The 18,410-nt window shown below is 47.4% G+C and overlaps 1 protein-coding gene and 1 pseudogene across 1 annotated transcript in view; both read right to left on the bottom strand.

Annotated features, from left to right (window-relative positions):
* The window catches only part of LOC144818900 (cystine/glutamate transporter-like), an 868,430-nt gene that overhangs the window by 352,659 nt on the left and 497,361 nt on the right, over positions 1 to 18,410 (bottom strand). The window lies entirely within an intron of this gene.
* LOC144819149 (signal peptide peptidase pseudogene) lies at positions 2,116 to 16,466 on the bottom strand (annotated as a pseudogene).

Raw genomic sequence — 18,410 nt, 5'->3', positions numbered from 1 at the left:
ACTCAATTCGCAGAATCCATGGTTTCTCGCAATTTCCGATTTGCTAATGGCCTTCTTCCTGGATTCTGCTAATTACTTTGCGAAATCGCAATTTTTCTTTAGCGAATTCGCAATTTTTGCGTTTTCACTATCAATAACTGCTTTTCTTCAAATTGCAATCGCAATTGCTAATTCGCAGCTATTGCGATCGCAATTTGGCTTCATGAATCTGGCTGTAAGCTACATATGCAACCAAGTTCAAATATGCCCTCCCCTTGCAATGACTCTCGATTTGGAAAAATGATGAGGCGATTGTTTAGCCTGTGACAGAGGTCTTGATATTTTGTGAAACGTTCAATCGGTACTGCTAATACATGCACGGGAGAGAAGGTTGAGCACAGAATTATTAAAATCCTCTACCTCAACTTACCCCTCAGTGAATCATTATAACACCTTTGTGAATGATTTCTACTGTTCCCTGCTGATGCAATAAAATACCTACTTTGTTTTCCTTCAGGTTTTCAGACCAACTTAGAATCGTTTGTTTGCCCATGTGATAATACTTTTAAACAGTCACTGTTACATTTAACTTTTTTGTGTGGCTTTTATCAGACATGCGCCCAAATGCCCTTAATGCCTTTTGCTAAATCCAGAAATTGGACGCACTGTATTCAGTCATTACTTTATCTGAAAAAACTTCATGTTGATGAAACATGTTTTTATGTAAGCCCAATTTAAGGGCAGCTTTATGTTCCCTACACTTTTTTTTTCATCTGCACAGTCAGGTTTAATACCTCGGAAAGCAAGTCAACAATACAAAATGTAAAAATGGCATGTTTCTCCTCTTTTTCCACGGCCTGATAATTAAACTTGACAACAAAAATACTTACAGGAAAGGTCATGGGTGGCAGAAGCTGGACAGAAGTCAGAAAAGGGCTTGGGGAAGGTACAAAGACAGAAGAGGTGTTAGCAGAGCCTGTCCACAAGCATGAGTAAAGGGGTGGGGGCCCACGCCTGCTCTCACAGGAAGTGGGGCTGCAATAATACCTGCTCCCAAAGACACATGATGACGAGCAGGTATGTTAACAGCGTATGTCCACCCAGATACAGGGTACAGCAAGAGCTACGCTCACAGAAAATGGGTATCTATAAAGCGACTGCACTCACAAAGTATCTCAGGATCAGCTGTTTGCACAAACACTGGGTGTACTGAGAGTGCCTGGTCACACTCTGTATGCTGAGACTGCCGATACAGACATCGGGTTTTGTAGCAATCTTTGCACAGACAGACACAGCAGAGATTTCTGCTGTACCTATTTGCACTGATTCAGTATATTGGGAGCACCAGTTCACATGGGCATAGAATCATGGCAGTGGATGCGCACTCGAGACACTAGAGGCATGGTACATTGCCTGCCCACAAAGATCTGACAGTATGGTGGTAAGGGCTGCCCACACACAACCCAGGATGTTAGCAGTGCTTTGTCTCAGATGTGCACAGCTGGGAGTTCCTTTTCAAACAGAGGTAAAAGCACCTGCTTGCACATACACTACAAGGAAGGTAACAGTACCTGCTCACACAGATAGGAGCAATAAGAAACAGCTGCGGGTGGGTGTTAGCACACAAACCTGTGGGCGCCTACTTGCACAGGCACATCAGGTATGATCTAACACCTGCTTGTATTGATGAGCAGGATTGTATGTGCACAAGCCATTCTGGAGATTGCTGCAACACTTGCCTGCAATCAAACAAGAAAGCGCCTGTTCTCCTAGATAAGACGTGGATGGCGAGTGTCTGCCAGCACAGACAGAGCTGAGATGAGCACCTGCTTGCAGAGAACAGTGGGGAGGTGGAACGCCTGCTTTTGCAAATAAAGTGTTCATGTGCGGTGCACACAGACACAGTACAGTTGGTAGGAATGTCTCCTTTTAGACACAGGGGATCATAGGAGGTGCCTGCTGGCACAGGCAGTTCAAGGATAGTAATATGCCTGCTCATGCAGGCAAGGGATACAGAAGTCTGCCCTCCATTTTCCAAAAGTTTAGTTTCTTCCTGAAATAGGGGGCAAACACTTTTGCAGTGTTTTTCTCTTGGTTTGGGATGACGGATCCAGGCTGGCATCATAAGGGCATATTCAGCTGCACATCAACATCAATTGTCTTTCTTCTCAGTCTCTTTCTCACTTCCAGTGAATTCCATAGGTTCCTTTGAGCTCTCGTCATACCTGAACATATCTGCGATTTCACCTTTCACAAGCGCCACCAGCAAGGGGAAACCAATACAGGCGGGAACCTGGTAGAGGAGAGCTGGCTGTGCATGCTTGAAGGTGTGCATGATGAAGATGGTCAAGCCCAGCACAAAGATATAAGCCAGGAAGCTGGTATAGTAGGCGGTGTGGGAATTCTTCTTCACACTGACATCAAAGCGCAGAAGGAGGCAATGAAGATCCCTGGAATCACTATATCACCGAGCCCCAACATGGCGCAGTTATTCACCAGCAGCCCCTTCTCCAGCAAGTCCTGGGGAACAAACTATTTTATTGGTGCCTCAAATGATTTAGCAACAGTGACCATGACATTAGTCCCAAACACCCAGAACACATCATACACAAAAAGTCAGCCAAACAGCATGCAGCCTGTGCTGACATTGTTCAGGTGCAGCAGCTCCACGCCATTGAGTGCAAACGCCAGGCCGAAGAGGTTATTTGCTATCCAATGCTTCTTTAGCATGTACCAGACCCCGTAAATGCTACTGAGGGCTACACAAACAAGGTCATTGGTGTCAAATTCATAGTTCAGAATTTCTTCTTTGTTCTCCCCCGTTCCCTGTACAAAAAGCTGGTGGTACTGTTTATTGGGAAAGTTCTCTGGAAAAAATCTGGTCATGATAGGGCTGATGGTGTGTAATATGGCAAGGATGCCCAGGATGAAGAAATACATGGAGAGGAGGAGGTTGATTGACTCTTGGGAAAATATCTTGAAGAAGAGGTAGAGTCCAAAAAGGGTGCAACCGGCAATAATGGGAAATCTGGCCTTGTGATAGTCTCCGGCATGTCTGCGGGGTTCTTGCTCTTGGTGCAGGGCTTCGTAGAAGATGAGCAGCAGCGCCATGATCATCAGACTCCTGTAGGCCAGCGCCCTCCCCTCGGGGGAGGCCGGCAGCCTGGCAGATGCGCTGGAAGCTGTGGTGTCCGAGTCGTTGATCAGTGATGGGGAGGCTCTACCTCTGCCTTGGCTGGAGGTTCGTGGGGCTGCGGGGTTCAGGGAGGGAGGTCTGAAGGGAGGGTGCAGCGCCGTGGCTGCCTGGAGCTCTGTAGGAGGGCTCCGAACAGGGAAGAGACTGCTCTTTCAAGCTCTGCTGCCTATGGTCCATAAACTCAATTCACTTTTATTAAGCTGCTGTTTTCTAACTTGTAGGCTGCTACTTTTAACTTGTAAAGGCGAAAGCCCAGAATAACGTACTGCATCAGTGCCTTCAAGCACTTTGAGCCCGATTCACAGAACTAACTTGTTATGTGATGTTATGTTATAGGGGTATTTGTTAAGCGCACGGCTACTCCAAGGAGTATCCCGGCGCTGTCTTAACCCCAAAACAGAGCAAGTGAAGAAACAGTCTGGGGTAACTAACTGGACTGTGACTACTGTTGGAAGAGCCAGGTCTTTAAGCTTTGCCTAAAGCTAAGAAGATCACGTTCCTGTCTAAGGGAGAAAGGGAGACCATTCCATAATTTTGCGGCTACTACTTGAAAAGAGCAGCCTCCTTTGTAAGAACGGTAAAACTTAGGCACAATTGTCAGCTGCTGGGAAGAGGATCGCAGCATTCTGAGAGGTTTGTAGGGCTTTGTAAATGCCTTCTGTGAATACAGAAAGTCTTAAAGTTAGGATGTTTGTCAGTTTAGGAGTAGTAAAGTTAGGACTCCTAACTTTAGGACTCCTAAACTGAGAAAAATCCTAACTTTAAGACTTTCGGTATTCACTGAAGGCATTTAGGAGTCCTAAAGTTAGAAGTCCTAACTTTACTACTCCTAAACTGAGAAAAATACTAACTTTGAGACTTTCGGTGATCACAGAAGGCATTTCGGAGTCCTAAAGTTAGGACTCCTAACTTTACTACTCCTAAACTGAGAAAAATCCTAACTTTAAGACTTTCGGTATTCACAGAAGGCATTTAGGAGTCCTAAAGTTAGGAGTCCTATCTTTATTACTCCTAAACTGAGAAAAATACTAACTTTGAGACTTTCGGTATTCACAGAAGGCATTTAGCAGTCCTAAAGTTAGGACTCCTAACTTCTGTGAATATTGAAATGAGTAAGTGTCTTCTGTGAATAGCAAAATGAGAAGTGCCTTCTGTGAATACCAAAATGGTAGTAAGTTTAAGATTTTGTCTTAAGTTAGTTCTGGAAATCAGGCCTTAGCAACTTCCATATGATATCGGATCTATTGGGTGATATATGTTAAGCACAGGTCAATCTGTGGTTACTGTCAGTCTTGAAGAACAAACTACCCCACTACTCTGGACTATGTTTTTCTTTCAGTTTTCAAAATGCTTTTTTTACGAGACACGTAAAATCCTATATATTATTTTATTTTGCCAATATTTTTATTTATTTATTTATTTATTTTTGCAAATCTTTTTATAAGCGAGGTCGAAGGCCATATTAAAAAAAAGGCTTGTGAGATGCACATATTGTGCCCCAACCAGTCTCTTGCAAGACATTCTCAATACATTTTAATGCAAAGTGTGAACGCCCGTGATAAAGTGTCACACAATAGAGTGGCAAATCACAATTCGGACTAAAAGCCTCATTTTGTAAAGCGCTCATGGAAATTTGCGGGAAAATACATAGCGTGACACACTCGCCGCATTCATTTTTGGCCTTTAATCGGTGTGCTATTGTGCTATTAAATATTTCCATTCGTTTTACCTCGAGCAAAGAATGGTTTTCCTAGGTGCGTTGAACAGCAGTCGCCGAGAATAAATAATGTGAAAGCCTGACAGAGAGAAACGTCACCAGCAAAGCTGCTAATCGTTTTCACCATCTCGAACACATCTGGACTGTCAGAACACATCAGTTTGCCTTTCTATTCCTGTTTATCTAACTTGCACTAAGGGAAATAAATTTTTAGGAAAAATGAAATAAATATTCATCGTTAATTCTCAACTAGTGTACGCAAGTTCTGCTCGGCACACACGCCCATGGCCGCTCGTGAGTGATCTTCACAACCTGAAACATCTGTCACCACCGGTGCCTGCAATGACAGTGCTGAAACACAGCACGTGCCAGGCATTGCTCTTTCTTGTGTACATTTATTTTCTTTGTGAACTGGAAGTTGCAGCTTGGTTTTGCATGTTCAAAAAGCCAACAAAACGATAAAATGTTGGATGCCTGCTAATTAGCAGACCGCTTGCTGTGTTTCTTCGCGGTCATCAAAGTGTGCTAACTTGTGCCACGCGCTGCCTGTCTGCACGCTGTTAGCTTTCGCTTGCCACATACACGTCACGCGCCGGAGTAGCAGTTCTCCCGAACCTGATGTGACTGGACTTCATTATCATATACCTTTGAAGTAAACAATAAAGAACAGAGATTACCACATCATTTGGATTTTCAGGACAGAGGAATCGTGTAAACAGACGTTCATTCCCAGAGGTAAAAGATATCAGCGTTAACAGGCTTAGCAGGGAGACCGCATAATAAAGTACTCCGTGCAGCCTAGAGGTAACAGATAAAAGCTAGCTTTAATCTTCCAGAATAAAAACATAAATACTTGGTAAATAAGAGGTTTGAGGTTCAGGTAAGGAGGGCTTATATTGCAGCATTTCCTTTAAGAATCTATTTTCCATAGAGGCCTGCATATATACATATTTACCTCAAAAGAAGAAATATAATATTTCTAATGTAAAGCATTAGTCAAAAAGCAATAGCAGCTGTCTGTAAATAATCCTATAAGCTCAGAAGAATGGAGATGAAGATGTAGGTAGTAGAACCCTCCCCCACGCCCCCATATTATCCTTTCGGTATCCAGCGTCTTAGTTAGCTATTCTCCAGGCATTGCTTAATATCATAGTAGTTGCAAGACATTTTTTTTGAAAGCTAGAAAAGACAGGGTGGTGTCGCTTATGTAGACCCCAATTCATTTTCTTACACAGAATGCCATGCAAATGTCACACTTGAGCTAATATTACAGAATGTCCTCAAATTTCTTTGCTATGGAATCTGTGAGAATTGCGAAAAGTCCTCCCACCCAGTATATCCACAGTTCTCCTGATAAAAATGGTACCCCACATTTGTGGGTGGACAAACTCAGGCCAGGGTTTTACAGGGGGCAGGTCTTTCTAGGTCTCAGATCAAGCAGTAAAGTAAAGTGACTTTCAAACTGCTCTGTAGCTATCCTTATATTCATGTCTTTAATTTTACAGGGAAAAAAAAACAAATCAATTTCTCATCGGCTGTAAAAACACTTCAAGAAATTGATGTTCATGATGTAGTCCATGTTTAGATTTCAACTGCTTCACTTCATCTTGCATTATCTCATGGTATTTGTTTCTTCCAGATGTTGTGTTTCTGTACATTTATTTTTTGCTGTAAAATATCACTACTGTATTGGTTCGGTTCATAAAACTTTATTTGACTAGTTCAAAACAGCCATAAAAGTGCATACATGCTTAATGAAAACAATATAAAACATATCTTGAGAGCCGCTTAATAAAACAATATATAGCGGAAACAGAGACATATACAAGATAGTCCATCATCATCATATAACCATAACATGATTCTAAAATCAAGCACCTATTAATACATAACACTTTTCCTCAAGTTAATGGCTTTCAAAATAAAAAGAGCAACATTAAAAAAACACAAAGGAATCACTTAATGCAAGTAAGTAATTCAAGGCGGCTTTGTAGGATCAAATGTTCTGGCTAACAAGAATAGGTTTACAAAACAGCAAAATGTGCAGCAAGTTCCGAACATCACATGGACAAGATGTCGCATCTGAGGGACAAGACTTTATATTAGAAAAAGCCACTAAATAGTGCACAATACTAAATCGGAGTCTTGTCAAAACAAAATTGGTGCTGCATGTTAGTGACAATGGAAAATAACTTCTACAGACCTCCTCTTGTGCGAGTTATATTTAAAAATCAACCGAAGATTTCATCCTTTCAAAGCCCATTCCCGGATCAGTCTAATCTTCCTGGTAAATGATAGCACCTGGGCAGGATCTGGCCATATGGACAGGATAAACAGACTCCTGTTTCATTAATATGGTGTTTGGATAAAATATATTCTGGACAAACAATTGTGTCAAGAATATCAAGGACAAAAATATCATGAAGGCAAGTTTCAATGAGTAAACAAAGTTTTACTCTACTTTCCTCCACATATATGTACCTTGACAATATATAAATCTTCAAATCTTCAAGGTACGTAGGTGTGGAGTTAAGAGTAATACATCTATACTAACCTATTTGCACTTACCTTCTCAATATTTTGGTCCACAAAATATTTATGTAGGCGATGATGTGTGAGAAGTACAAATGGAGGATTTCAGAATTATTTGTGGAGAAAAGGTGTCCAAGTGTGTAACAGAGTGAGAGACTGCAGAAGGAAGTGGTGAGAATGGAAAAATGGGAATGATTGAGATAACTCAAAGGCCCACTACCGCTTCCAGAGCCCTGAGTATTGTTTAATTCACAGTCTCTTTTATTCAGAACGGATATATTTTCAATTCTGAACATTCACAACAAAATCATTGTTAGTTTTGATATTTAATAAATCTGTAATATACATTTTTTTGTTGAGACAAATTAGGAAACATGCATGGTCAAAGGTCTGGTTCTTTAAGGCAAAAATGTTGTTGTTGTGTGGTATGCAATAACAGAGATCTTTCAGAAAGGTAACCAAATATTAGTAGCAAAGGATTTTAGTTTGCATGCTTTAACAATGCCCTCAAATTACAGAGGCCAAACCTTCTAGGAAGGATTCCTAGCACATGTCTTCCACCATGTGCAGATTACCAGATTAAAGCCCCCCACACACACTTTTTTTTATCCCATTTAAGCACTGCCCCAGTCATTTCTATAAACCAGACACCTGGAGGAATACAGGATGGTGTGTCATGCATGGATACCATCACTGTTTATTAGACAGAGTGTTCTGGTGACTTGTTGACAGAGTGCTCTATAAATGTCGACATATGTGTTATAGAACTCAATGTCTATACACTAGTGTGATACAACATTCTGAAACTTGCAGCCAACCGCAAGACTCCTACAATCTTGCTCAATCTCCTTCTGATGATAACAGTACCCCACATCCATGAGTTGGCCTATTGTACCGGTGGAGGTACTGCCCAAGACTTGAACCATGTGGAGTTAATGTAGTGCCTAAGTGGCTGGAAGAGTCTGAGATTAAATGTGGGGGAAATTACATATTTTGGTCCATGTACTTTGATATTTTCAAAGCATTCAGGGTATGAAAACATGCAGATCAACAGATGCCACACTACCCTAAATTCCCCTCTATTTCTAGTTTTCAGGGACCCTAGCAATGTAGGCTATCATGGGAAATGTTCGACTCCAGACTCAAATATTGCACCCATGCTCCATGGAAAGAGAAATGCAGTTAGGTGTTTTTTATGCAAAAGGCTGGTGCTGGCAGGGCATTCTGCATAAAAAAGTCTCAGATCCACACATGCCACGTGTTAGAAATGGGGGTCTCTAGTTGGCAAGGGCTTGCACCTTTGTCCAAGTAGAGACCCTTCTTTCTAGTCATGATAAGGGAGTTACACACCTAAAATAAACCCTGCTCACCCCCTTGGTAGCTTGGCACGAGCAGTCAGGCTTATCTCAGAGGCAGTGTGTAAAGCATTTGCACATAACCAACGGTAATACAGTGTAAGCACTACAAAAGGACACCACACCAGTTTAGAAAAATAGCCAATATTTTTATATACTTAAAACAAGACCAAATAGGATAGAAAATCCACAATACAGTACTTTAAAAATAGTTACCTCGCAAGATGTCTTTAAATTGCAAACACACATTGAAAACACAGTTCGTACGAGTCGAGTTTACCGCAGTGCTGAAAACAACAGAGTATCACAGTTTCAGCTGACCACGTCGGTACAGGCCAGCAACAGCGTGAACAGACTCGTTAACAGTACCTTTCTTAGTGCGGCTCACACGGAGGTGCGAGTCGGTCTTGGCATCCGTCGCAGTTGTGATGCAAAGTGGAAGCGGTGCACAGTGCGGTGTCCTCTGGATGCGGTGCGGCGACAGAGCGATGCAAGCGACAGAGCTGGTTTGCGGGAATTGGCGCTGGCGGGGCCGCACAGCTGTGTGTGACGAGGCGGTCACGGGTGTCGAGCCTGGGGCGATTGTGTCGGTGAGACCAGGCCACGAAGTGAAGCGAGGCAGTGCGGGTTGGGGTGCCTCTTGATGTGGTGCAGGCAGGGGCTCGGTGACAATTGTGCAGACGGCGTCGGTGAGACCAAGGTTTGCGGTGCAGGGCGAGACGGTGCGGCCTGCTGTGCCTTCAGGACACAAGGCCTGCGATGGAGTCGGTGACAGAGGCGGTCGCGGTTCACTCTTCTCTGTGGCAAGTGAAACAGAGGTTCCAGGAGTGGTATCCAGAGGTTGGTGAAGTCTTTGCAGTCCCTGAGACTTCTTAACAGGAGGTCAGCTCGGTTTCAGGCCCTTCGAGATACTCAGCACAAGTAGAGAAAGTTCAGTCCAGTCCTTTCCCTGACCAAGGCAGAAGCAGCAGCTGCAGGCCAACCCAAAAAAGCAACAACACAGCAAAGGGGTAGTACTCCTCCTGGCAGCTCTTCCAGCTCTCTTCTTGGCAGGTTCCTTGATTCCCGCGTTTTCTAAAGTCTTCGGGTCTGGGCCAAAATATTTATACCAGCAATTCCTTTGTTCTCTGAATACAGTGGGCCCTGTACCTTGTCTAAACCAGTCTTGGTCAGTCTTGGAGCGCTTTGTTTACAGGAATCCTGATTTTCCTTTGACAGTGCAGGCCAGGGACATTAGACGCACTTCAGGAGGTGGAGCCAGCATTGTGGGAGGCAGCACAGCCCTATTCAGACCCAGGTGCTACTTCTCCCACCCATCTATGTGCAGATAGATCTATTCAGCCCTGTGCTGACTCACCTTGTCTCCTGGAGTCTCCCCCAGCAGCTGTCACTCACAAACCAGACAGACAATACACAACCTCGCAGAGGCAGGCTGGATAGTTAGGCAAGAAAATACTTACTTTCTAAAAGTGGTATTTTCAAACACAGAATGTTAAAACCAACATCACTAAAATATGTATTTTATCATTCCGAGTTCAGGCCTACTAAACTTGAATTTCTACCATGTTCCCTGAGTCAGTTAGGATTATAGGATGTTATAATCAAATTGCCTATTCTGGCCTATGGGGAACAGGTAGCCTTGCAATAGTGAAACACGAAGTAGGCTGTAATTAACTTTAAGGACATGCCACACACACCAGGGCATATCCTACCTTTCACATACAATGCACCCTGCCTATGGGGGTACCTTGGGCCTGCCTGGTTGGCGACTCACATGTAGAAAAAGGGAAGGTTTAGGGACTGGAAAATGTGTGCACTTGCCAAGTCGACATGGTAGCCCCAGGCTGCACACAGGCTCTCAATGGCAGGCCAGAGTTACACTTTATGGGCTGTTTGCGTGGGTGGCACAATCCAGTGCTGCAGCCCACCAAATGCATTTGATTTATAGGCCCTGGCACTCACAGTGCACTTTACTAGGGACTGACATATAAATCAAATAGCCAATCATGGAAATACCAATCCATAACACATTTTACACAGAGAGCATATGCACTTTAGCACTGATCAGCAGGGGAAAAGTGTTCAAAGTCCTAAAACCAACACAAACAGCTCAGGGAAAAATAGGAGGAAAAAGCAAAATGTTTGGGAATAACCCTGCAAAAAGGGCCATTTCCAACACCACACCATTCTGGATTGCAGGAAACGGGATGCTTTTATGATTCTATTTGATGTTCACAGGCTATTCTTGGTGGGAAAATATGCTGGGGTCCACATAAGCCATTCCACCCCGGAATCTCCTTCTTTTTTAGGTTTCAGAAATGCACACAGTTGGCAGTGTCCCCTGGCCCTGGGAGCAAGCCAATATTGGGCCCACATGTTACAGGCTTGTCCTTTGGAAGGAGCTAGAAAATTGGGTGTTTTTACAATCAATCAATCAATCAGGGAATTGTAAGCGCGCTACTCACCCGAGAGGGCCTCAATGTGCTGAGGGGGAGGGGTATGCAGATCCGTTCAGCAGAAGAGCAAGGTCTTGAGAGCCTTCCTGAAGGTGTCCAGGGAGGGTGCGCATCTGATGTCTTTCGGTAGTTCGTTCCAAGTCTTGGCCGCAATGTGAGAGAATGATCTTCCGCCTGCTCTGGCTCTGTGGATGCCTGGGGTTTCAGCAAGTGCAAGGTTGGCAGATCGGAGGTTTCTATTGGGTATGTGGAAGGTTATTCTGTTGTTGAGGTATTTGGGTCCATTGTTTTTAGACAAGTCACAATGACATAGAGCGACCACTGAGCCTTTCCTAGGCCTGGTCGCCTCCACGCTCCTCCTGCTACCTGCTACCTGTTCCTGCAGGCGACCCAGCCGCCGCTGAGCCACCCGCCCGCCCGCACTCGACTTTCCCGCCGCTGCCTCCCTGCGGCCCCGCCCCGCCAGCCGATTGGTCCCCCCGCTCCCGCCACCAAGCGGACCCTCCCTCCCGACTCCCTTCTTAAGGGGACTCTGCCTTCTCTTCGGGAGCGACCACTGAGCCTTGCCTAGGCCTGGTCGCCCCCACGCTCCTCCTTCTACCTGCTACCTGTTCCTGCAGGCGACCCAGCCGCCGCTGAGCCGCCCGCCTGCCCGCACTCGACTTTCCCGCCGCTGCCTCCCTGCGGCCCCGCCCCCCGCCAGCCGATTGGTCCCCCCGCTCCCGCCACCCAGCGGACCCTCCCTCCCGGCTCCCTTCTTAAGGGGACTCTGCCTTCTCTTCGGGAGCGACCACTGAGCCTTGCCTAGGCCTGGTCGCCCCCACGCTCCTCCTGCTACCTGCTACCTGTTCCTGCAGGCGACCCAGCCGCTGCTGAGCCGCCCGCCCGCACTCGACTTTCCCGCCGCTGCCTCCCTGCGGCCCCGCCCCCGCCAGCCGATTGGTCCCCCCGCTCCCGCCACCCAGCGGACCCTCCCTCCCGGCTCCCTTCTTATGACGCCTCCACGCACGCGCAGCGGGCGCGCCGATTGTGCGCCGAAGGCGCGCCTAAGGCAAGCCTGTCTGCACCCGTCCGCGCCTGGACCACGCCCAGCGCCAGACCCCCTGGCCCCCGAGGATGCCAACCCACCCGCCGGACTTATGACGCCGCCACACTCAACGCACTCAACATCGCAGGAATCCCCGGATGCTACCGAGCTACCCTGCGACGCACCCACGGACCCTTCCGCTGCCGATCCTGCAACTTCTCCTGCATCCGGACCTGCACCGCACCCGCCAAGCCGAGCACCAGCAGCAACCACCTGAAGTGCATCCTGCTCAACACCCGCTCCGTCCACAGACACGCCGTGGAACTCTGGAACCTGCTCGACACCACATCTCCAGACGTCGCCTTCCTCACGGAAACATGGATGAACGCCTCCTCAGCGCCCAACATCGCCATCGCCATCCTGGACGGATACAAGATCACCCGGAGGGACTGCGTCAACCAGACAGGAGGAGGCATCGCCATCGTCCACAAGAACACCATCCGCATCAGGACCAACTCCGACGACACCCTCACTGCCGCCGAACACCTCCACTTCCAGATACACACCGACCCCAAGACCACACTCAGAGGTACCCTCCTCTACAGACCCCCAGGACCCCGCACACAATTCAGCGAAGACATCGCAGACTTCGTCAGCCCGCACACCCTCTCCTCCGCTGACTACATCCTCCTAGGGGACCTCAACTTCCACTTGGAGAACAACAAGGACAGCAACACCACCACCCTGCTGGACAACTTTGCCAACCTCGGACTCAAGCAACTGGTGAACACCCCCACCCACTACGCCGGACACACGCTCGACCCCGTCTTCTCCTCCAGCAAGGACGTCTCCGTCAGTCACTCCACCGGACTCCACTGGACAGACCACAGCTGCGTCCACTTCAGCTTCAAAAGGACCACGACCCACCACCACCCGCAACAGGTTCCCCGCAGGAGCTGGAACAAGATCACCTCCGACCAGCTCCTCACATCCCTGAACCTGAATCCTCCCGCCAGCTCAACGGACCTCAACCAGGCAGCCAACAACCTCACACAGTGGATCACCAACTGCGCTGATGACCTCGCACCCCTGAAAAACCATCCCAGCAGACCCGGCAGCAAGAAGGCTTCCTGCTTCAACGACGATCTCATGAAATCCAAGAAGAACTGCTGCACCCTCGAGAAAGCCTGGCGCAAAGACCCGACTACAGACAACATGACCGCCCTCAAGCATGCCACCCGCAAACACCACCAGTTGATCCACGCCACCAAGAAGACAGAATTCAAGGAACGACTAGACAACAACGCTCTCAACAGCAAAGAACTCTTCAACACCGTCAAAGAGCTCTCGAACCCCAACGCCGGGACCAACGACATCACCTCCTCGCAAGAACTCTGCGACTCTCTCGCCTTGTTCTTCCACAGCAAGATCGCCGACATCCACAACAGCTTCGGCACACAGCCCACGCACCCAACCACCGAACCAACGCCTCCCACCATCACCCTCCGCACCTGGACCCCGGTCAGCACCGAAGACACCATCCACACGATGAACACCATCCACTCCGGATCTCCAACCGACCCATGCCCCCACCACATCTTCAACAAGGCCGCCTTCGTCATCGCACCTCAACTTCGAGACGTCATCAACTGCTCCTTCAGTACGCCACCTTCCCGGAGAGCTGGAAGCATGCCGAACTCAGCGCCCTCCTGAAGAAACAATCAGCTGACCCCACCGACCTCAAGAACTTCTGCCCCATCTCGCTCCTCCCGTTTCCTGCTAAAGTCATCGAGAAGACCGTCAACCGACAGCTTGCCGCCTTCCTCGAGACTAGCGGATCCCTCGACCCCTAGCAGTCCGGCTTCCGAGCCAACCACAGCACTGAGACCGCCCTCATCGCAGCCACTGACGACATCCGAGCCCTGCTCGACAACAGGGAAACAGCTGCCCTCATCCTTCTGCACCTCTCCGCAGAATTTGACACTGTCTGCCACCGCACCCTAGTACAACGCCTTGGGAACATCGGAATCCAAGAGAAGGCTCTGGAGTGGATCATCTCGTTCCTCACCGGAAGAACCCAGAGAGTCCGCCTCCCCCCGTTCAGATCCAAGGCCACCGAAGTCATTTGCGGCGTACCACAAGGATCATCACTCAGCCCCACCCTCTTCAACATCTACATGAGCCCCCTCGCGGCCATTGCACGCCAACACAACCTCAACATCATCTCCTACGCCGACGACACTCAGCTGATCCTCTCCCTCACCAACGACCCAGCCACCGCCAGAACCAACCTACACGAAGGGATGAAAGAAGTAGCCGAGTGGATGAAGAACAGCCGCTTGAAACTCAACTCAGACAAGACGGAAGTCCTCATCCTGGGACCATCTTCCTCCGCCTGGGACGACTCCTGGTGGCCCCCTGCCCTGGGCAGCGCATCCAAACCAACGGACCACGCACGCAACCTGGGCTTCATCCTGGACTCCTCCCTCTTGATGACCAGACAAGTCAACGCCCTACGCATGCTCCGGAAGATCTTCCGATGGATCCCCACCGAAACTAGGAAGACGGTCACACAGGCACTCGTCACCAGTCGACTGGACTACGGAAACACCCTCTACACCGGAACCACAGCCAAACTACAGAAGAGACTCCAACGCATCCAGAACGCCTCCGCACGACTCATCCTGGACATCCCCCGCCACAGCCACATCTCCGGACACCTGAGAGACCTGCACTGGCTCCCCGTCAACAAGAGAATCAAGTTCCGTCTCCTCACCCATGCACACAAGGCTCTCCATGACCTGGGCCCCAGGTACCTCAACAACCGCCTGACCTTCTACACTCCCACCCGCCAACTTCGTTCGACCAACCACGCCCTCGCCACCGTTCCACGCATCCGAAGAGCCACCATGGGAGGAAGATCCTTCTCCTACCTGGCTGCCAAGACATGGAATTCCCTCCCCATCCACCTCCGCCTGACCCAAGACCACCTCTCCTTCAGGAAGCAACTCAAGACCTGGCTGTTCGAGCAGTAGCGGACCCCCCCCTCCTCCAAGCGCCTTGAGACCCTCCGGGTGAGTAGCGCGCTATATACATTTTTTGATTGATTGATTGATAGATGTCCCTGGTTCTCAAATTGTCAAAAATGTCCAGACTTGTTATGACTTCAAGGGTGAAGGCTGACCCAGAGTTTAGTACTGTAGCCATCACTATGCCAAGTGAAAGATAATTGGAAGTAATTTGGGCATACTTTTGACACATGGACTCACTATTCTGCCTCTTGTGGGGCGCAAAAAGAACATCTGTGCTTTTGGTGAGCCCCAACAATATTAATTTTGTGGGATACGGATCCCTGATTTCTAGTGGCCTTTCTGACACGCTCTGGCAGGAAAATTGGAGGTGAATCCTCCAATATATCCTGTTAAGGAGGCAGAAAGTCTGCCTTGGGTCACAAAGTGGCTTAGGATCTCAATACAGGATGGGCCAGCCCACAACCCATTCCTTTATTTTAAAATGCTTTCTATGGTGTCCAGTGGGCTTTCTGCCCACTGGGTCAGGCAGATTATGGGCAAGCACAATTGTTGGAAATTTTCCTCTCTGGAGGGTCCCCCCCAAACCTTTTGGCATCCTCCTACCCTTTTTGCTGAAATTGTTTTTGCTGGCTTTAGGATTCTGGGCACTTTACCACTGCTAACCAGTGCCAAAAGTGCATATGCTCTCTGTTCAAAACATGGAACCAAACAAGGTAATTCAATTTCTGTAGACTAACCTGTGAGGACGGAAAGGACTCTCAAATCTCATGAAAGGCCTGGGAAACTATACTGGAGTATTGACATTTTGTACCTTTTATGATCGGCACAGCAACCACATTATGACTTGACCATTATGGTGTGATGACAGATCACAAGGAGCATCATAAAGATTATAAAAGGGGAGACCCCAAAGAAGGGGCAGTGAGACTTGCTCTTTTTACCCTTTTGTGAGGAGACATATGCTTTTTCTATGATTAAGAACCATCCTCTTGGCTCATACTTTGTGGACTACCTTTGCTGATGCTGCTGCTCTTAGCAGACTCATTTGAAACCTTCTGTGCAGACAGCCTGATTTCTATGTCCCATGTTTTATGCCCCTTGCCAATGATCTTGCCTGTTGAACTCTTTTGGACTGTCTGGTGAGCAACCAGAGTTTGCCCCATGTACTCCATAGCCAATGCCAATGGAATAGCCCTTAGTGGACTTTAATTTGATTCCTTTGCCCCTTGTCTTAGAACCTTTTTGTATGCTGTTATAATGAAACAAACCATCATTCTGCCTTTCGATGGAGGTAGGAAATTGTAACTGTGTTGCCACTCTCTTCTGCATTATGAACTTTGGTTAAATGTGTGGTTTCATACTACATGCTGTAAGATATTTGACAGAAATGCTTAAAATGATAATTGCATGCATTGATTTTGGATCATTAATACAATACCTAAATAATCTGAAATTGTCTGAGCCAGTTATTGTGTCTAACGTTCTTTCTTTAAACTGTGCTATTTAAACACAGATTCTAAATGTGTAAAAGAGAGAATCATAGACTGATTTCAGAACATCAAGTTGCGACTGGAGAACTTTTAGTCTGTATAATCCTGGTTAGGCTGAATTTCTTCAGGAAGTTAGATCTACCCGCTACAATGCTTCTGTAGCATGGTTGGAGAATAGTATATTTGAATCTCATCTCGAACATGTGAGTTGGCTGCCAATTAATGGTCCTCATTGGGTTCCCAATGTAGTTTTGTATACCCTGATTTCCCTCCCTCACTATCAGCGGATAAAGATCCATCAGAGGACCATCGCCTCTGTGGTAAAGTGCAGTGATGCGAGTTGAGTAATTGTAAAGGGCCCATTACGGTTAGAGTAGTGAGTGAAGGTGTAAAGACGCTTTCGCTGGATCAAATCTGTTGGAAATGGCCCTTTTTGAAGGGTTATCCCCAAACTTTTTACTTCTTCCTCCCTTGTTTTTCCTGACCTGTAGTTTTTGGCAATAGGACTCTGGGCACTTTACCACTGCTGATCAGTGCTAAAGTGCATATGCTCTCTGTGTAAATTGTTTTGTAATTGGTTATACATGATTGGCATATTTGTATCACCACAAAGTCCCTTGTAGAGTGCACTGAGTGTGCCAGGGGTGGTGATACAAATGCTACTAGTGGGTTTGCAGCACTGATTGTGCAACCCACATGAGTAGCCCTAAATGGTGTCTCAGGCCTGCCACCGCAGTGCCTGTGTACAGTCTGTGAACTGTCATGTCCATCTGGTCAGTGTCCCCACTGACCAGGCCTAACCCTTTCCTTTCTGTACACATTGGTCACCCGTATGGAAGTCCCAAGGTACCCCCTTGGGCAGGGTGCGGTGTACGTGAAAGGTAGAGCATGTACTAGTGCAGGTGACATGCTCTGGTAGTGAATGGCAGCCTTTTTCATTTTTCACTATTGTGAGGCTATCTTGCCCATGGGCTATCATGGGGAATGCTGTGTACAGTGGTTACCTGCATATCCTCCAATAGGAGCAAGATAGGACATAAAACTCTGGTATCCCTGAACTCAGAATTTAATAACACATCTTTTAGGAAAGATGTTTTTTAAATCCTATGTTTGAAAACAGCACTTTTAGAAAGACGCTGCTTTCTTGTCTAACCTTTCTGTGTGCTTTTGGCTGTTTGTGAATTGACTGTCTGGTTTGTGAGTGACAGGGCTGGGGGATTCCAGGAGACAGAATGAGTCCGCCCAGTGGTGAATAGAGAGATCTGCATCTAGATGGGAGGGAGGAGTTGTACCTGGGACCTGAATAGGACTGTGCCTGCTCCCCACAGTGCTGGCTCCACCCCCTGTGTTGCGTCTGATGTCTCTGCCCTGCACTGTGAAAGGAGAGAAGGAATCATGTCAACAAAGTGCTTCAGGGCTGTGCTTCCCCTCCACAATGCTGGCTCCACCTCCTGTGGGGTGTCTGATGTGTCTGCTCTGCACTGTGAAAGGAAAGAAGGAGTCATGTAAACAGAGTGCTCCAGAAGTGGTTTGGACCGGGCTCAGAGCCCTCCTGCACAAAGGGAACAAAGACTTTTTGGGGTATAAGTACAGGACCCCAGACCACTGAACTTTAGATCATCCTGG

This window comes from Lissotriton helveticus, chromosome 2_1 (genome assembly GCF_964261635.1).
Source record: "Lissotriton helveticus chromosome 2_1, aLisHel1.1, whole genome shotgun sequence".
NCBI lineage: Eukaryota > Metazoa > Chordata > Amphibia > Caudata > Salamandridae > Lissotriton > Lissotriton helveticus.
Note: the sequence above shows the minus strand (reverse complement) of the source record. Positions and strands in the feature narration are given on the sequence as shown.